Below are 22,329 nucleotides of genomic sequence, written 5' to 3'. Positions count from 1 at the left end.
ACATCTATATTATATATATACATATATAAAACTAAATGTTAGTTCATATTGACGTCTTTAACTCTAATCCGTTACTACATGGACATTCTAGCCTACCCACCCTGCTTATAGTAACCTCTTACCCCAACAGTGAGAAACATGGTTCCCATCATTTACTTATTAAATAACACCTTGATTGCTTCCAGTTGTTCACAATTATGAGTAAAACTACTGTAACATGTGTGTAGATTTCGGCATAAACATAAATATTCCAAACAGTTGGTTAAAAACCAAAGAGTGGAATTGCTGGATTGTATGGTGTAACTATTTTTAGCTTTATAAGAAACTGCCATACTGTCTTGCAAAGATGCTATAGCATTTTGCATTCCCACTAGCAATGATGAGAGTTCCTGTTGCTTTATAGCCTCACCAGCAGTTGGATTATCATTTCTTTTTAATTTTAGCTATTCTAAAGCTCTGTAGTAGTATTTCATTATTGTTTTATTTGCAATTCCCTGATAACGATAATGTTGAATGTCCTCTCATATGCATAAGTGCCATTTGATATCTTTAATTAACCATCTCTTCGAGTCTTTTGTATATATGTGTTCCATAATATTCTCCTATTTGTTGATCTTCCCTAAGACTCGATTTTTGGTTTTATTGACTTTCTGTATTATCTTTTGATTCTCTATTTACTTTTCTTCTCTAATGTTTATTACATCCCTCTGTTGGCTTTAGATTTAATTTGCACTTCCTTTTCCACATCTTGAGGTGAAATTTAAGTTATTATTTGAGATTTCTTCTGCTTAAATACAGATACTTCTATCTTTAAATTTCTGTCTAAACCCCACTCTAGACCCCATTTAATTTTGGTATGTTGCATCTTCATTTACATTAATCTCAAAGTATTTTCTAATTACCTTTTTACTTTTTAAAATTCATTGGTTATTTAGGATTGTGAGGTTTTTTCATTTTTAATTTTCATAAGTTTTGAGTTTCCCAAACTTTATTTTGTTATTTCATCCCATTGTAGTCAGACAAACTTTGTATTATGCTTATTAATTGAGGTTTATTTAATGACCTAACGTAGTCTTTTTGAAGAATGTTTTATGCTATGAGAACTTGAAAAGAATGTACATTCCACTATTGTTGAGCAGAGTGCCCTATAGATGCCTATTACTCTAGTTAGTTTCTAGTAATAAATATTTCATTTTAATTTTGGTATCCTGCTTGGTTCTACATATTGTTGAAAGTAGGGTATGCTGAAGTCTCCATCTGTTATAGTCAACTTGTTTATTTCTCTCTTTAGTTGTCAATTTTTACTTCATCATATTTGGGGGCTCTGTTGTTAGTTGCATATGTGCTTATAATTGTTAAGCCATTCTGATATATTTACTCTCTCATTATAAAATGTCTTTATTTCTAATAACTTCTGTTTCATTTTATTTTAAGTATATTTTGTCATGCATTAATATAGCCACTCTACCTCTCTTACAAATGGTGTTTGCATGATTTATCTCTTTTCATTCTTTTGAGATTTACTTCACATTTCATCTATTTGTATCTTTGAATCTTAATTTTATCTCCAGTAGAGAGTTAATAGTTGGACCTTCGTTTTTATTCCAGTCTGAAAATTACTGCCTTTTAATAGGATTGTTTAATCTATTCACATTTGAAGCTATTATTGACATAGTTATGTTACATCTGTCATTTTGCTTTTTTTTTAAATATGTGTCATGTCTCTTTTGTTCCTCTTGTTCCCCCTTACTGCATTATTTTGCATTAATGATTATTTTCTAAAGTAACATTTTAATTTCTTTAGTGTTTTTTTACTATATCTTTGAGCTATTTTATTTGTTATTCTAGAACTTACCACATACACCTTAGCTATCAGAATCAACTTTAGGTCATACAATTTAGATACTATGTCTTACTTAGTCTATTGTGATATTTGGGTCTTCCTAGGAATTTCACCTTTGTTGTTTAATTTGTTGGCATGTAATTTTTTATTGTTGTTTCATTAAGGTCTGTAGTGGTATTTCCTCTTTTATTCCTGATTAGCAATTACTATAGAATCATTAGTAGACTGCAAGTCTGAGTTAAGATTGATTTTTTTCTGGAAAAATATTAAATGCAAAAGCTATAATTATTCAATGATGAATAGAAGATGAAGGACAATAGTTGTCAGAATCCTCTTTCAAGACTGAGGGTCAAGCATTAGTTGGTTGTACCAAGCAGAAAGAAGGCTATTTTTAATGAGTTGCTCCTGAATAACTATAATTCACTATAGAACTGGAGGCAGGTAAAGAAAAATTGTTATATCTCTAATGCAAATATTGAGAGAGATTGTTGATACCTAGGTAATACATTTTAATAAAGTGAAAACACTTTCTAATGAATTAGAAACATTTAAAATGATTGTATTTATGACTTCTGCTCTACTGCTTAGGATTATTATGAATTGCATTAAAAATGTCTGTTAGAAAAATTTGATTCTAAAAATGCTAGCCTCTTTAAACCTGATGGAAAAAATATAAAGCTTTTTGAGGATCTATAGAGACCCCCCTTAAAATTACTATATATGTATACACACTACCATGAATAATTGCTTAATAAAGTGGTTGATGGAAGTGGTTGTGATGTGTTGTTTGCATTTGTGTATAACTCTGATGTGCTTTTTTTAGTGTTGCGTACAAGGCCTATAGTTGGAATATTATACAAATACATCAAAATGCACAAAGTACTTAAAGATAGTGGGACAGATAGAGGAAATATACTATTTTAATTATTTAAAAAAAGATTACATTGAATTATCAGGATTCATTTCAGCAAAAGTTTCCAATTTTATTTGAAATATAGAAGTTATTTTTGTAAGTTAAAGGTTGCAAAAAACAGTATGGACTTTTAACCTGTTCCTGAACTGCAATAAGAAACAGTTGAAAACATTAAGCTTAAAACAAAATTTAACTTAGGAATTTATTATTCATCATATCAGTATGTGGTATATTAGCTTTAGCAGCATGATATAACTAAAACTTGGTGAAAAATCTTATTATTAATAAGAGTTTTGGAAGTTATACCATGAATTGAAGAAGGTAGATCTTTCTTACAGAATTTTTCACAATTTTTTAATCTCTAAATTGCAATAGATTTAAAATTTATAGTTGGTTCATATAAACAATTTTCATATAATTGAAAACTTAACAAGTGAAAATCAAATGTATTGCAAGGTAATATTTATATTAAATCAAATACCAATTGCTTCCATACACAAAAAATAACACTAAAAATTGGTGAAGTTTCAATCACCAGAGATTCTATAAAGTAGTATTTTAAATTGTATGCTTACTTGGCCTACAGTCTGAGTTAACTAAAAGTTCAATTTAACATCCCCATATTATATTCCCTCTTTTAAGCCAAACAGCATGACATAACAGTAAAATAAGCTACTAAACTGTAAGAATTATTTTTGAGGAGAACAAATAAAATACAATTTGCTCTATGAAATAAATCAGTCATGGTAAAAGTAGCAATGAAATAAATAAGACGAAATGACACAAAAGTAAAAGCACGACATCTAGAATCGGTTTTATCTGGATTAAGTAAACTTTAATTTTTATATCCTTAAAATGATATAATAATATCTAACTAATGTGGCTATTATAAAGATTAAATTGGGTAATATTTTAGGTCTCTGGAATCTAATATTCAGCACATGAGATATATTATCTCTCAAACTTCTTCATATTCTAGTTTTCCTTTAAATACTACTACTAATAATAATGCATCTTAACATTTACTGTGCTACTATACATCTTATACTACTATTACTACATATTACGTATATGATTGGCAGTATACAGCAAACATAGAGGAAAAGTGATTCTTTCCCTATATATCACTCTAATGTCCTTAAGAAATGGTTACATCCATCCATCACTGTAAAATAAAAGACCTGATATTCTGCATTATGATATATAAGAATATTGTTATATATACAGCACTCATGATATGTCAGTCATATTACTGTGTACATGATAGATTATTTAATCTATGCCTTCCCCTTCATTCCTAATTATAAACCCTTTTAGGGCTCTTGACCCCTAGCCCTACTCGCCTCCTTATTTCTGTTGCTACTCTCTGCGGTCCTACAGTTTTCTCTCTCTAGTCTCTGGCTTCCAATTTACCTTTGTCATTGATTCTTATTACAGCATTTTCAATGACCTCAAGAACCTAGAATATTCATACCTGAGTCTCTGGCTCTCTTTCAACTCTAATGAACTTCACTTCTAATCCACTTAAATCACCTACTTCTACAGATTACTTAGTAAACTATCATTACATTGAAGATATTCACCTATGAATTCTTTAATTCCTAATTCCTATAATATCCTACTATCTCACATCCTAATCTTTCAACTTTCTGTTATTATCTCTACATATTCTTTAAGTCTATTGAAGAAATCTTTTGTTTGCAAAATCACACAAACAAAAACAGTTTTGTAATCTTTTTTAAAAACATTCTATATACTGCATCTTCGATAAAATATTTTCTGGATTTTATGATAGATAATTTTCTAGGTGATCCAGGCTGTTTGTTGGTTTTTGTTTTAAAATTCACTTCAGAGGTACAAGGAGGAGCTGGTACCATTCCTTCTGAAACTATTCCAATCAATAGAGAAAGAGGGAATCCTCCCTAACTCATTTTATGAGGCCAGCATCATCCTGATACCAAAGCCTGGCAGAGACACAACAAAAAAAGAGAATTTTAGACCAATATCCTTGATGAACATTGATGCAAAAATCCTCAGTAAAATCCTAGCAAACCGAATCCAGCAGCACATCAAAAAGCTTATCCACCATGATCAAGTGGGCTTCATCCCTGGGATGCAAGGCTGGTTCAACATACAAAAATCAATAAATGTAATCCAGCATATAAACAGAACCAAAGACAAAAACCACATGATTATCTCAATAGATGCAGAAAAGGCCTTTGACAAAATTCAACAACCCTTCATGCTAAAAACTCTCAATAAATTAGGTATCGATGGGATGTATCTCAAAATAATAGGAGCCATCTATGACAAACCCACAGCCAATATCATACTGAATGGACGAAAACTGGAAGCATTCCCTTTGAAAACGGGCACAAGACAGGGATGCCCTCTCTCACCACTCCTATTCAACATAGTGTTGGAAGTTCTGGTCAGGGCAATCACGCAGGAGAAGGAAATAAAGGGTATTCAATTAGGAAAAGAGGAAGTCAAATTGTTCCTGTTTGCAGATGACATGATTGTATATCTAGAAAACCCCATCATCTTAGCCCAAAATCTCCTTAAGCTGATAAGCAACTTCAGCAAGTCTCCAGATACAAAATCAACATGCAAAAATCACAAGCATTCTTATACACCAATAATAGACAAACAGAGAGCCAAATCATGAGTGAACTCTCATTCACAATTGCTTCAAAGAGAATAAAATACCTAGGAATCCAACTTATAAGGGATGTGAAAGACCTCTTCAAGGAGAACTACAAACAACTGCTCAATTAAATAAAAGAGGATACAAACAAATGGAAGAACGTTCCATGCTCATGGGTAGGAAGAATCAATATCATGAAAATGGCCATACTGCCCAAGGTAATCTATAGATTCAATGCCATCCCCATCAAGCTACCAATGACTTTCTTCACAGAATTGGAAAAAACTACTTTAAGGTTCATATGGAACCAAAAAAGAGCCCGCATTGCCAAGTCAATCCCAAGCCAAAAGAACAAAGCTGTAGGCATCACGCTACCTGACTTCAAACTATACTACAAGGCTACAGTAATCAAAACAGGATGGTACTGGTACCAAAACAGACATATAGACCAATGGAACAGAACAGAGCCCTCAGAAATCATGCCGCATATCTAAAACCATCTGATCTTTGACAAACCTGACAAAAACAAGAAATGGGGAAATGATTCCCTATTTAATAAATGGTGCTGGGAAAACTGGCTAGCCATATGTAAAAAGCTGAAACTGGATCCCTTCCTTGTACCTTATACAAAAATTAATTCAAGATGGATTAAAGACTTAAACGTTAGACCTAAAACCATAAAAATCCTAGAAGAAAACCTAGGCAATACCATTCAGGACATAGGCATGGGCAAGGACTTCATGTCTAAAACACCAAAAGCAATGACAACAAAAGCCAAAATTGACAAATGGGATCTCATTAAACTAAAGAGCTTCTGCACAGCTAAAGAAACTACCATCAGAGTGAACAGACAACCTACAGAATGGGAGAAAATTTTTGCAACCTACTCATCTGACAAAGGGCTAATATCCGGAATCTACATAGAACTCAAACAAATTTACAAGAAAAAAACAGACAACCCCATCAAAAAGTGGGCAAAGGATATGAACAGACACTTCTCAAAAGAAGACATTTATGCAGCCAAAAAACACATGAAAAAATGCTCATCATCACTGGCCATCAGAGAAATGCAAATCAAAACCACAATGAGATACCATGTCACACCAGTTAGAATGGTGATCATTAAAAAGTCAGGAAACTACAGGTGCTGGAGAGGACATGGAGAAATAGGAATACTTTTACACTGTTGGTGGGACTGTGAACTATTTCAACCATTGTGGAAGTCAGTGTGGGATTCCTCAGGGATCTAGAATGAGAAATAAGATTTGACCCAGCCATCCTATTACTGGGTATATACCCAAAGGATTATAAATCATGCTGCTATAAAGACACATGCAGACGTATGTTTATTGCGGCACTATTCACAATAGCAAAGACTTGGAACCAACCCAAATGTTCAACAATGATAGAGTGGATTAAGAAAATGTGGCACATATACACCATGGAATACTATGCAGCCATAAAAAATGATGAGTTCACGTCCTTTGTAGGGACATGGATGAAGCTGGAAACCATCATTCTCAGCAAACTATCACAAGGACAAAAAACCAAACACCACATGTTCTCACTCATAGATGGGAATTGAACAATGAGAACACATGGACACAGGAAGAGGAACATCACACACCAGTGCCTGTTATAGGGTGCGGGGAGGGGGGAGGGATAGCATTAGGAGACATACCTAATGCTAAATGACGAGTTATTGGGTGCAGCACACCAACATGGCACATGTATACATATGTAACAAACCTGCACGTTGTGCACATGTACCCCAAAACTTAAAGTATAACAATAAAATTTAAAAAATTCACTCCTCATTAAATAAACAAAGATGTTATGAGTCACAGCTGCCCAAAAGCAAGAGAAATGAGACTCTTTGCCAATATCACAGTGCACCTCATTACCATTAGACTGTACTCAATGTATGTTGAATTAAATTGTTAGTTAATATAAATTTTCATTACTCTCTGTGTCATGCCAAAATAAAAAGAGTTGGAAGAGAGTTGTAGCTATAGGTGGTCTCATCAGAAGATGTTTGACAAGAGTTCTTTGATGAATCTTTTGTTGTGTGCACTGTATGGGAGCTCATTTTGCATATCCTGGGTTTTTTGGCCCAGGTACCACAACAGTTACAAGTTGTGTCTGTGCCCAGCTTCCTATCCATTGTAATAGGATGGTGGTACTGCCACATCAAGGACAAAGTAGTCGCTGCTGCTGCTTTAGGTTACCTGCTGCTGCATTACATTTAGCCTTCTACGAAAAATAGAGTGCTCTTTATATGGACTGTGCTTGCCACCTCCTCCAGTTCTTACTCTTTAGAATTTGTGGGCTATTAGTGAGGTTTTATGTATCTACATTTTCTCTCTATGGTTTTTAGGAGAAATTGCTACAAATCAGCAGAGTCCCTACTTTATTGCTTCCTTCAAGTAGAAGATTCCGCCACATAGATCAACAGCTTTTCAAGTTTCAGGGTCCCTGGGGGGTCCCCTTTAATTCTTAAATTTCAGTTACTCACTTCAGTAGTGATAGTGGGGCAGGAGGAATGGATTACTTCCCCATTAATATCATATATAGAAGTCTCAAGTATTTTTAAGATTCCTTAAAATTACCTCCAAAGATAACTTTATAATTCTCTCCAATCTTCATAATTGTCTTTACTTTCAGTTGTTCAATACATTCATAAACACAAGTCTATTTTTATGTGTATGAAGACATAGTATATTAGTCCATTTTCACACTGCTATAAAGAACTACCTGATACTGGGCAATTTATAAAGAAAGGAGGTTCACTTGACTCACTCACAGTTCTGCATGGCTGGGGAGACCTCAGGAAACTTACAATTATGGCAGAAGACAAAAGAGAAACAAGCGCCTTCTTCACAAGGTGGCAGGGGTGGGGGGTGGGGAAATTGCCACACTTTTAAACCATCAGGACTCATGACAATTCACTTGCTATCACGAGAGCAGAAAGGAGCAAACCTCCCCCATGATCCAATCACCTCCCACAAGGTCCCTCCTTTGACATGTAGGGATTACAATTTGAGATGTGATGGGTGGGAACACAGAGCCAAACCATGTCATTCTTCCTCTGGCCCCTCACAAATCTCATGCCCTTTTCAAATTTGAAAACCAATCATGCCTTCCCAACAGTCCACCAAAATCTTAACTCATTCCAGCATTAACTCTAAAGTAAAAGCCCAAAGTCTCATCTGAGACAAGAGAAGTCCTTTCTGCCTATGAGCCTGTAAAATAAAAAGCAAGTCATTACCAAGATACAATGAAGGCACAGGCATTGGGTAAATGCTTCCATTCCAAATGGGAGAAATTGGCCAAAACAAAGGGGCTACAGGCCCCATGCAATTCCAAAACCCAACAGGGCAGTCACTAAATCTTAAAGCTCCAAAATAATGTCCTTTGTCACCATGTCTTAAATCCAGGGCATGCTGATCTAAGAGGTGGGCTCTCAAGGACTTGGGCAGCTCTAGACCTGTGGCTTTGCAGGGTACAGCCCCTGCACCTGCTTTCATAGGCCGGTGTTGAGTGCCTGCAGCTTTTCCAAGTTCATGGTGTAAGCTGTTAGTGGATCTACCATTCTGCAGTCTAGAAGATGGTATTCCTCTATAGCTCCACTAGGCAGTGCCCCAGATGGGGCTCCCACCCTACATTTCTCTGCCGCACTGCCCTAGTAGAGGTTCTCTATGAGGGCTCTGTCCTTGCAGCAGACTTCTGCTTGGACATTCAGGCATTTTCATGCATCCTCTGAAATCTCTGTGGAGATTCCCAAACACTAACTTTTGTCTTCTCTGCATCCACAGGCTCAACACCACGTGGAAGCTGCCAGTGCTTGGGGCTTGCACCCTCTGAAGCCACAGCCCTAGCTGTACCTTGGCCCCTTTTAGTCATAGCTGGAGCTGGAGTGACTGGGATGCAGGACACCATGTTCCAAGGCTTCACAGGGTAGCAGGTCCCTGGGCCTGGCCCATGAAACCATTTTCCCGTCCTGGGCTCCAGGCCTGTGATGGGAGGGACTGCATTCAAGATCTCTGAAATGCCCTGGAGACATTTTCCACATTGTCTTGGCTATTAACATTTGGCTCTTTGTTACTTATTCACATTTCTCCAACTGGATTGAATTTCTTCTTAGAAAATGGGTTTTTCTTATCTATACATGGTCAGGCTGCAAACTTTCCAAACTTTTATGCTCTCCTTCCATTTTAAACATAAATTCCAATATCAGATTATCTTTTTGTGAATGCATATTACTATATATTTTAGAAACAGCCAGGGCACATCTTCAATGCTTTACTGCTTAGAAATTTCTTCTACCACATACCCTAAATCGTCTCTCTCAAGTTAAAAGTTCTTCAGATCCCTAGGGCATGGGAAAATGTTACCAGTCTCTTTGCAAAAGCATAAAAGAGTGACCTTTACTCCAGTTTCCAATAAGTTTCTCATCTTTATCTGAGACGACCTCAGCCTGGACTTCATTGTCCATATTGTGTCTGAAATTGGTGGGTTCCTGGTCTCACTGACTTCAAGAATGAAGCTGCGGACCCTCACTGTGAGTATTACACTTCTTGAAGATGGTGTGTCCGGAGTTTGTTCCTTCTGATGTTCAGACGTGTTCGGAGTTTCTTCCTTCTGGTGGGTTTGCGGTCTCGCTGGCTTCAGGAGTGAAGCTGCAGACCTTTGTGGTGAGTGTTATAGCTCATAAAGGCAGTGCGGACCCAAAGACTGAGCAGCAGCAAGATTTATTGCAAAGAGCAAAAGAACAAAGCTTCCACAGGGTGGAAGTGGACCCAAGTGGATTGCCAGGCTGCTGGCTCCGGCAGCCTGCTTTTATTCCCTTATCTGGCCCCACCCACATCCTGCTGATTGGTCCATTTTACAGAGAGCCGATTGGTCCATTTTATAGAGAATTGATTGGTCTGTTTTGACAGGGTGCTGATTGGTGCCTTTACAAACCTTGAGCTAGACATAGAATGCTGATTGGTGTATTTACAATCCTTTAGCTAGACATAAAAGTTCTCCAAGTCCCCACCAGATTAGCTAGATACAGAGTGCTGATTGGTGCATCCACGAACTTGAGCTAGACACAGAGTGCTGATTGGCGCATATACAACCCTCCAGCTAGACATAAAGGTTCTCCAAGACCTCACCCGACTCAGGAGTCCAGCTGGCTTCACCTAGTGGATCCTGCCCCAGGGCGGCGGGCGGCGCTGCCTGCCGGTCCCACACTGCACGCCTGCACTCCTCAGCCCTTGGGCGGTTGATGGGACCGGGCACTGTGGAGCAGGGGGCCCCACCCATCAGGGAGGCTCAGGCCATGTGGGAGCCCACCAGGGAGGTGAGGGGGAAGCTCGGGCATGGCTGGCTGCAGGTCCCAAGCCCTGCCCGCAGGTCCCAAGCCCTGCCCGGCAGGGAGGTGGCTGAGGCCCAGCGAGAATTCGAGCATGGCGCAGGCGGTCCGGCAGTGCTGGGGGATCTGGCGCACCCTCTGCAGCTGCTGGCCAGGATGCTAAGCCCCTCACTGCCCGGAGCCGGTGGCACTGGCCAGCCGGTCCCAGTGCAGGGCCGCCGAGACTGCGCCCACCCAGAACTCACGCTGGCCCATGTGTGCCATGCACAGCCTCAGTTCCCACCCGCACCTCTCCCTCCACACCTCCCCGCAAGCAGAGGGAGCCAGCTCCCGCCATGGCCAGCCCTGAGAAGGGCTCCCACAGTGCAGCGGCAGGCTGAAGGGCTCCTCAATTACGGCCAGAGTGGGCACCAAGGCTGAGAGGGCGCCGAGAGCGAGAGAGGGCTGCCAGCATGCTGTCACCTCTCAATATCACTATCAGCATTTTGATCAAAACCACTCAACAAAACTCTAGGAAGTTCCAAACTTTCCCACATCTTCCTGTCTTCTTCTGAGCCCTCCAAACGTTTCCAATCTCTGTCTGTTACCCAGTGCCAAAGTCACTTCCACATTTTCATGTATCTTTATAGCACTGCCCCAAGCTCCAGGTACTAATTTTCTGTATTAGTCTGTTCTCATACTGCTGTAAAGAGCTACCTGAGACTGGGTAATTTATAAAGAAGAGAAGTTTAATTGACTCACAGTCCTGCATGGCTGGGGAGGCTTCAGGAAACTTACAATCATGGCAGAAGGTAAAGGAGAAGCAAGCACCTTCTTCACAAGGGGGCAGGAGAGAGAGAGAGGTTGGGGAAGTGCCGTAGCTTTTAAACCATCATATTTTGTGAGAACTCACTAACATGAGAACAGCATGGGGGAAACCACCCCCTTGATCCAATCACCTCCAACTAGTTCTTTTCCTTGACACGTGGGAATTACAATTCAAGATGAGATTTGGTTGAAAACACGGAACCAATCCATATCACATAGATCACCTGACAATACTGAGCTCCAGTTTTGTGAGTCGTACTCTTATTAGAAGTGGTATAATTTACACAACCTTGTTGCCTCCATTAAACTAATTTATGAATATATACTCATAAAATTGAGTGGCACTGATTTCACAGATATTTCTAAGTGCATTTTCTATTTTTAGCAGCAACCATTATTGATTTTTTACATAATCCATGCTAAGATTATATGTATCTGTGTCTTTTGAGAGATTGTCAGCTATTGAATGAAAAATTTATATAAATGAGACAAGATCATAAAACTGAAATATACACATAATGTTTATGGCTCTATTTGTGTGTGGTCATAAGCATATCCATTATAAACATATTGAATATTTTACCAAAGTCATGTGAAATTAGATGTGTTCTATTAATATTTATTATCATGTGTATCCATCAGGATCTTAAAGGGAAAGGAATGTCAAAATGCAATTGAATAATTTCAAGAGAGTATAATAAAGCATCTGTGCAGGGCATAGGAAAATCACAAAGATACTGCAGCAATTTGGGACTAGTAGCAGTGAGGTTATGCTATTAACCTTAGGCCTGAAAAGACAAGGGAGGGAGCAGAGAGGGGTGCGAAGGTAGCTTCCCGACAGGAATGCAGCCAGCCCTGAATGATCTGCAGGGAAGATGCCAGAGGTATATGTACCTTAACTTTCTCCTCCTTGTTGGCATTTCTGAGCACTGTTCTCCTTTGGCTAAATCCAATAGGAAGCCAGAGGGCAGGAGAACAAGCTGATGTAATCAGTATAGGTCAGTTTCCTGGGCAGAGTTGGATGGAAAGAAAGAGACTTAATCTTGAGGGGCAAATTAAACACAGACAGCATATCATGTTTTTATTTAAGAAAATAGTAATATTCTTACTCTTGAGGAATCTAAAGCCATTTGATAATGATCATTTTAAACTTATGTGGAATATGGCAAAACAAAATAAAACTAAACACTAAAACTATATCACTCAGGGCTAGACAAATGTGATTTTTTTTTTTTTAACATGAAGCACCTACTCTCCCTATCTCCCACCCAAAAATAAAAATAACATCATTATACTAACATGTTAGAAGTGCATTCAGTATGCTATAAAACATTCCCAATTCATTCATTCAGTGGATCTTTTTTGAGCACTTTCTATGTGCCTAGAATTATGTTAGGTATTGTGATGTAAAGATGAGTAAACCTAGGTCTCTAGGTTCATATATCTCAGTGATATCTCTTATTCTTACCCTTAGATTTTCTAGGTCATCACCCTCCATTCCACGACAATTGATGTTATCTGTATGTATACTAGTTTGCATGCTTGATTCTTACATTGTATTATTTCTTTGATTTTTATTTGACACATACTAATTGTATATATTTATAGGATACAGAATGATCTTTTGACCCATGATAAAATGTTTAACGATCAAATAAGGGCAGTTATGCATCACCTCCAAGATTTATAATGCCTTTGTGTTATGAACATTCAAAATCGTCTCTTCTACTTATTTTGCATTTTTAACCTGCTTCTTTTCCAAAGGGGATTTGTATTGAGTATTCTCCTCTTAGCTGTTTCTGAAAATTAGACCGAGTAACAGGGGAAACAAATGTATGCAGTAGTCCAAGTATTCCAGGTAAAGCTGAGTATGTTGTCTTTTGAGGCAAAAAGAATAAAGAGGCACAAGTCCAGGATTTTACTGATCTATCAGTATAAGCTTCTCTCAGTCATCTCTTCTACCTGTTTTGCATTTATGTCTCAGACTGTGTTCACTGTTTATGGGCACTCTATTATGATCACCCTTTCTCTATGTTTGTTCTGATTATTTTCATTATTTTGATATTATTTTGTTATACATTTTGTTAATATCGATCATTCCTGCATGTGGCGTTTTTTCAGATACCTGTATATAGTGGTCCCCAGAAAAAACAACATAAGCTGATGGATATGAGGATGTTTCTGTAGAGTACTAATTAGATGGGAATTTTGGCTTTTTCTAAAATTGCTCCTATAGACCTGTCTCTGTATGCAGGGGTACATAAATAGTTAAATTTTAATGATAGTGTCAGCAGGAGAGCTCCAGAAAACAGAGTCCATCATTCTGCCTTTTGTAAAGCCTAGGATGTGAATTGGGAAGATGAGCTCTAAGTCTTAGCATCTATAGTGATTTACCATTCTATTTATTATCCCTGCTGTCATGATTGACCACTGCCCATAGTGATCTTACTAACATTCCAAACTAAACATGTATATTCATGCATAATACCCTCTATTTCCTTCAATCTAAAATCTAGAGCAGCCACAGACAATCCCTCCAACTCATTCCTTGTTTGTTCCCAAATTTATGCACACTGATATACCAAATTAACTGGAAGATCCTAAGAATTCCACCCCTGTCCATACCCTTATGAGTTTTCTCATGTTCTCTGCCTTAGTTAGAACATCTTATTCTCTACACCCAACCACCTAATGCCAACCTACACTTCATGAATGAGTTAAACCTTTCCTTTGCTGAATCTATTTTCTAAACAAATTGAGATAGCTTCTCCCTTTAATGTCCCCATTGTAATCTAAATGCATTTCTTCTTGCAGTAGTGTTTGTACCTTTTTCTCTTTGCATGGGTGTTTGTATCTCCCTTACTCTACCCTTTATATTATAATTTATACAATCTTATTCTTTTAGCTACCCATCTTTTAAAAGATGGGTAATATCTTTTTATTTTTATGGCTCTCATAAGACCTTGAAATTACTAGGAATTGAATAAATATTAGCTGAATAATTATATCTGCTAGAAAGTTTTCTGGAACCTACAGAAGAAATGGTGTTGTTGAAAATTATTAATAATTCTGCCTTCCCATCACCATTCATAGATAAATTATGTGCATCATTTATATATTCCAGTTATTTTATTGAAAAATTAGCTGAGGTAGGGAAAGCATGAATAATTTAGTTTCAGTTATTCTAGTGTATTCTGCCTTCTCAAGAAAGAAAATGCAAGAGAACGTAATAGAAACAAAGCAAACCTCATTGGGAATTTTGTATTGATTCTTACTTTTGTGTAATGTTATTAACATGACCATTTTATGGAGTTTATCTACTAATAAATCTAGTAATAGAATAATTATTTAAACAAAAATTTTCAGATCTTTTGTTCTAATTGTAAAAGTATAATTAAAGTAATAAATCAGTAGGTTTTTTAGCTATGAAATACCCTTATTTTCCTTGCTAGCACTTTCCAAACATTTCATACCTCTTGCTTAAATCCATAACACTAGATTTTAAAACTCATAGAATCTTCATTTCAGAAATATTTCCGGTTTACTTTTAAGAAATATAGTGATTGAGAAAATAGACCTGTATCTCCATCACCTTAAGGAGCACAGTTCTTGAAGTTAAAGCAAAGAACCTACTTTTATGAGTAATTTCCCTGTAGTTGATTCTTACAGAAATCACAATACTGTTGAGCTAAAAATAGGTACATATAAGAAATGATGCACAACTGTGTATGTTGAACTGTTTATATACTTGTTGAATATATTAAACATTGTTGAAATTTATATTATTAATCCCCACAATAATGAATAATACATTAACTCAGTAAAGCATGAGAAGTGTATATAAATGATCTTAAATAATAAAACAAAAACAAAAGTAAATTTATTTTTTATGCAATGTCGAAAGTGGAAACATGGAAAGGGAAGTCACACAGTGGGAGTAAATATTCAAAGTCTTATTCAGAATAAAGTATACAAAGACAACTACAAACCAATACAAAACTACAAATCAATTAGAAAAGTAGAATTGGCATACAATTTAGTAATTGGGTAAAACACTTGAATAGACGGTTTACAGAAGAGCACATTCAGAAGGGCAATAAGCAGACACAAAAATGCTAAACTTCATTATGTGTCTAGGAAATACAGTTTAAAATCACAATGAAGTAAAACTACACATGTACATATTGTTTTATACATCTAATCTTCAATGTGCATAGAATTACTGATGTATATATAAGTCAAACTAATTCATGTATACCCATAAAATGTGGATGTTTCAATATGTCAAAATTATACCTCAAAATAAAAAGAAAAATGCAAACATAAGGGTTTAGATCATTGGAGAAACCAAAAATGCACTGTGGATCTGGGACTCTCGTTTTAAGAAGTTTTTCACTAATTTATAAGGGATGAGCTACATACATTAAACTTTCCTTTCTTTTGTATGTTCTTCTGTGCTTCCCTTGTATTTTTGAGAAATTTTCCCCTCAAAGTCAGATAAATGTATGGGTACCGGTTGGGCATAGAATATAAAAAAGCAGAATGACGCCTCTGAAACAGCAGATGCCTCTGAAGGAGGAAGTTAGGAAAAAAGGAAGGAGGAAGAGAAGGAGAAAATAAGAGAGAGGTAGAGAAGGAAGAGAAGAGGAAAAGGAGAGAGGGAGGGATGGAGAAGTAAACAGAATAGACAATTTAATTAGTTCTTTCTACTTTGAAAAATCGATTTCAATGACTGCTTTGAGTTTGGATTCAATCGTTTGTAATAAATAAAGCTTGGACACAAAATCCGATACAGTTACAATATATTTGTTCAGAGCAATTTTATATCTAAGTAATTGGCTCTTATTTAGATATTAATATATCAATAATATCATGTCCATGTTAATTCTAAGATTTATTTGTTAATGTTTGATTTTGATATTTAAAATTTATCTGTATTTCATTAAAGAAAAATAGAATAAACTGCATTAATGCCTAGTCTTTTTAGTTTATTTTCAAAAATACAGTTGAAAAAATGACCACGAACTTAAGTATATTTTCAGCACTATTACACAAATAAAAATAAAAAGCAATGCTTGACAGTTTCTAAAAGGTAAAAATATTACCTGAAGTAGCGCATTCTACATTTATATTCAGGTACTCACTGAAAATTTATGATTATTCAGACACTAAAGCAAGAACTAACAACAAATTGGTCCACAGAAAAGCCCTAACTTACACACCACTGAGTTTAGATTCTGTAATGAATATCAAATAACAACAGCAACAATAACAACAATAGGAACAACCAGAAATCAAGAACCAAAATACATACAGGTAAACAAGCATTATGCCACACAAGCACACACACATTTGAAACTATTAGGCATTCACTGTGACCGAAGTTTACTTTGAAACGTAAAGAGTATCATCAACTACTCTATTATCAACTTAAAAAAATTATAACTAGCTATGTAACTGTTTTATGAGATTGCAGGATGCTCATATAGAGGTTGCCTTGCTTTCAAATCGTCCCAATTATTCTTAGTCTTTCATTAATATTATACCACCTGCTCCAACTGGCTAGCCTTTCTTTTCCTCTATCTCCTTGCTGTAAAATTAACGAAAAACATGTCTTCTGGAAATCAACCTAAATGACCATCAATGATAGACTGGATAAAGAATATGTGATATGCATACACCATGAAATACTATGCAGCCATAAAAAGGAATGAGATCATGTCCTTTGAAGGGACATGGATGGAGCTGGAAGCTATTATCCTTAGCAAGCTAACACAGGAACAGAAAACCAAACACCACATGTTCTCACTTATAATTGGAGCTGAACAATGAGAACACATGGACACAGGGCGGGGGACAACACACAATGGGGCCTGTTGGGAAGGTGGAGCAGGGGGAGAGAGAGCATCAGGATAAATAGCTAATGGATGGCGGGCTTAATAGCTAGGTGATGGATTGATAGGTGCAGCAAACCACCATGGCACACATTTACCTATGTAACAAACCTGGACATCCTGTGCATGTACCCCAGCATGTAAAACAAAATCAAATACAAAATAACAACAACAAAACATGTCTTCTCTGTGTTTCAGAATACAGATACACCTTGTCTAGCAATCTAGATAAACATCACAAAGTTAAATTATTCTAAGCCAAAAATGCATTTAATACACCTAACCTATCAAACCTCATAGCTTGGCCTAACCTACTTTAAATGTGCTCAGAACACTTACATTTGTCTCCATTTGGGCAAAACCACCTGTAGACTCATCTTGGGATCCCATGGCTGACTGGGAGCTGCGGCTGGTGACTGCTGCCCAACATCACGACAGAGTATCATGCTCCATATCACTAGCCCAAGAAAAGATCAAAAATCAAAATTATAAGTAAAGTTTTTACTGAATAAATATTGCTTTTGTACCATCATAAAGTTGAAAATTTGTCATTACGTCAGGGACCATCTGTCTATTGTAGTCCACTGGTGTGGGTCCCATCCTTCCAGACACTATTCATATTAATTCATGGCACCTTGCATTGTTTATTATGGGAAGTGGACTGTTTACAGATTTCTGACAATATTCTCCTTTTAACTACACTCTCCCTCTTTGTTTTTACATTTGAATCTATTATGATCGCAGCCCAAATTGCTTAGTTTAAAGCCTCTCAACCCTTCAAACTGTCATCTTTCAAGTCTCACAGGATGGGTCTTTTTCTGGAACTATTGAATTACTGCCCATTTCGGGGTGACTTATTTGACCCAGGCTCTTCTTATATCATCAGTACAAAGCTGATTTGTTGATTTTTCTGAGGGGATCTATCATTTCTACTTAACCTACTTTATCCATCTTGATTTGAATTAGACTCAACGTAGGAATATCTCTACTGGATTCTTCTATCCTCAGGAAAATATCTTTATTTTTACAAATTATGTGTGCTTTTTGTTTTCTTTTTTCTCCCACACACCTGGTAATGAATTCCAACTTATGCACCATGGTGCTAATTTTCCAATACAGAAACTTTGCCATTATTATTCCTCACCTACCTCATTTTAATACTTTTGCAGCTGCAAAAATTTATCTCCGTTACCAGAATTAGGTTCACATGAAGGCAGAAACTCCATATTATTGGCTTTTTATTCCAATGTTGAGAAAAGCGCTTTGTGCACCCCTATAAATTAAAACAGTAAGACACTGTCCATAACGCAACTTCATCATGTGTAGTGATGGCAACGACTACTTGTGATCTCTATGATTACTGCAAAATAGAAAGTTATTAAAAATAACAGAGGCCAGGTGTGGTGGCTTACACCTATAATCCCAGCACTTTGGGAGGCCAAGGCAGGCAGATCACCTGATATCAGGAGTTCCAGACCAGCCTGGCCAATATGGCAAAACCCTGTCTCTACTAAAAATACAAAAATTAGCTGGGCGTGGTGGCACATGCCTGTAGTCCCAGGTACTTGGGAGACTGAGGCAGGAGAATCCACTTGAACCCAGGAAGTGGAGGTTGCAGTGAGCCTAGATCATGCCACTGCACTCTAGCCTGGGTGACAGAGCGAGACTCAAACTCCAAATAAATAAATAAATAAAACAAAAATTAAAAATAATGGAAAAGGGACTGAAAAATTAGTTTCATATGGTAATCTAATTCTTTTTGGAAAAGGTATTTATTTCTGTATATTCTGGGTTGATACTGTTGAAAATTGTAAATAATCTGATCAAGTGATATTGCACAGGTAAGCCTATGCACTATTGTGAGGTAAAACAGAAATGCTATCAAAAAAATGAATTCAGGGCCGGGCGCGGTGGCTCACACCTGTAATCCCAGCACTTTGGGAGGCCAAGGTGGGCGGATCACGGGGTCAGGAGATCGAGACCATCCTGGCTAACACGCTGAAACCTCATCTCTACTAAAAAAGAAAAAAAAAAAATGAATTCAGGGCACTTCCAGTTTCCATGTAAAAGCTTGGAATTTGTTGCTTCTATGCTCAAAAAAAAAAAAAAAAAAAAAATAAGCCGAGTCTGAAAATCAACAACCCTTCTTAGAGCCATCAGAGAATTGAGGTCACAAAGCAAGCTGCTGTCCCCAAAGTTGTAGGGACAAGCAGTATAGAGAATCACAGTTTACTAAGGGCAGAAGCCCAGCAGTAGAGCCTGTACTAATAGAAACATTGAGTTATGACTGACAAATTGAAGGAGGCTCAGTGTGGATGATCTCAAAATCACTAAGACTGAGTCTTGCGGAATGGGGCAAGAGGCACACTTTTATCACGTTTACCTTGAAATCCACCAGGTTCTCAGAGAGAAGATTAGGAAAAAAAAATCTCTTCATGCCTCTAGCATGGGGAGATTAGAAGTACTCATTGGGAAATGCAGAACATTCTATTCCCATTAACAAAAGTCCGCTCTCAAGAAAAATTATATTTGAAGAGCAAAGCTTGTAAGTTTTGATATTTATGCAAAGAGAATTGCCTGTAAATGTTGGGAGGTGTATACTGTTTATTTTAAAATGTGAGAGGAAAGGTAGTTCGAGGGAAGAACTGTTAAGCAAGTAAGAACCAGAACTTAATTATTAGGGAAATTAGCCATTCAGATTCCAGATAATTACGGTCAGAAAAACAAGTTTTGGAGAGAACTTGAGAGACAACCTTTTGCTAATGTTTCAGAAGTATAAAAAACAGAGTATTCAGTCACATCAATGTCTCTTTGAAGAGATTAACCATGTGACTTAGAGATTGTCATCCAAGCAGAAGCCGGGACTAGAGATTTGTCTAATAAAGTGAATCTTCTTGATATACCCCAGTGACTCACAACGTGCTTGAGAATGTTATACAAACAAAGATGCTGCCAGTTTGAACTGAAAGCAACAGAGGGAGAATGAAATTTAAAAAAACTCGTTGGGTCCCTAAAATTCCACAGGGTGGAAAGCAGCTAGTAACACTACTTACATGCAAAAACATGCTACCTCTTATGAAAATGGATCTATGATTCCCCAAAGTTTCAGTCCCAGGCCTTAAAACCAAATACAGTGTGTCAGGGCAAATTTTGAATTTGCTTTAAACAGGTGACTTCATTTTTTGTTCCATTTTCTCCCTTTTTGACCAGAAATGTATGTTATTCTATGTTTGTTCCACCATTGTATTTTCTGAGCAGGTGAGTTGTTTTATTTCACAAGTCCCCAAAGCCTCACTCACACCTAATTTAGATGATATAGATAATGAGTTTTGGAACTGTTGTCTTGATGACCTTGTTTTACACCAAGGTGATGCATAATAGGTGGAGAATTTCAGGAACCACGGGTTGAGGTAAATATATTTTGCATGTAAAAAAGACATTGATCTTTGGGGGACTGAAGATAAACTGTAGTCAGCAGACCCCCAAAGATGCTCATGTCCTATAATTTTTTGAACTTGTGAATATGTTACCTTTCTTGGAAAAGGAACATTAAGCTTGCAAAAAGAATTAAGGTTGCTAACAGCTGTCCTAAAAATGAGGAGACGATTCCTAGATTACCCAGATGGACCTAATGTAATCACAAGTGCACTTAAGAGTTAAAGGCAGGGGCAGATATTCATGGTTAGATAGGAAACGTGATTACAAAAGTGTTAATGAAAAACCCAAACTTTGAAAATAAAGAGGTTTATTCTGAGCCAATATGAGTGACCACAGCCTAGAAAAAAGGATAAACCTGAGAAGCCTTGAATAAGTGATCCTGAGGTAGTCAGGGTGCAGTTTGGTTTTACAGATTTTAGGGAGACAGGAATTGTAGGAAAAATTATAAATTAGTACATGGAAGATATACATTGATTCAGCCCCAAAAGGTGGCATACCTTGAAGCAAGAGTTTACAGGTTGTAGGTGGAGTCACAGGTTCTTTAATTTGCAATTGGTTCAAAGTGTTAAGCTTTGTCTGAATGCTTGAAGTAAGTACAAAGGAATGCTTAAATGCTGGTCAGTTGTGCCTAAACTCCAAAAAGGAGTGGGTGTAACAAGACAAGTCCTACCTCCCTCCAGTCATTGCTGGACATTTAGTTTTTAAGGTTTTTCTTGGGTCCCTTTGGCCAAGAGGGGGTCCCTTCAGTCAGTTGGGGTGCTTAGGATTTTATTTTTAATTGAGTGAGTGAGATCAGAGTGACGACATATGAGATGGACTCTCCTTGCCTTTATTAGCTTTGAAGATGGAGAAAGAGAGACATGACCCATGAAATACAGGACGTTTCTAGGATATAAAAATGTGTGGAAAAACTATCACCTAGAGCTAGAAAGAAACACAGCCCTGTTAAGCTCTTGAATTCATCCTAGTGTGACCTGTGTCAGACTTTGGACCTAAGAACTGTAAGATAACATGTTTGCATTGTTTAAGCTAAATTTGATATAATTAAAATTTGAGGTAAGCTGGGCTGCTTATATAATTATATAAAATATATATCTAGTTATATATAACTTATATATAAATTATATAATTTTATATAATTATAATTTTTAATAATATAATTTATGTATCATCTTCTTGTATAGTTGTTTTCATTATCAAATTGATCTTTTTTTATCCCTGATAATATCCTTTGCTCTGAAGCCTGTCTTGTCTAAAATTAATTTAGCTAGTCTAGGTTTCTTTTGATTAGAGTTAGCATGGCCATCTTTCTCAATATTTTTTCTTTTAACATAGCTGATTCTTTAGAGTTTTATTTTGTTTTCCTTTTAGGGACAACAGATGTTGGATCTTGTTTCTCCATTATGAGATTACGTTGCTTTTAATTGC

The sequence above is a fragment of the Pongo abelii genome, chromosome 13 (assembly GCF_028885655.2).
Source record: "Pongo abelii isolate AG06213 chromosome 13, NHGRI_mPonAbe1-v2.0_pri, whole genome shotgun sequence".
NCBI lineage: Eukaryota > Metazoa > Chordata > Mammalia > Primates > Hominidae > Pongo > Pongo abelii.
The sequence above is the reverse complement of the archived record's forward strand: the minus strand, read 5'-3'. Positions refer to the sequence as shown.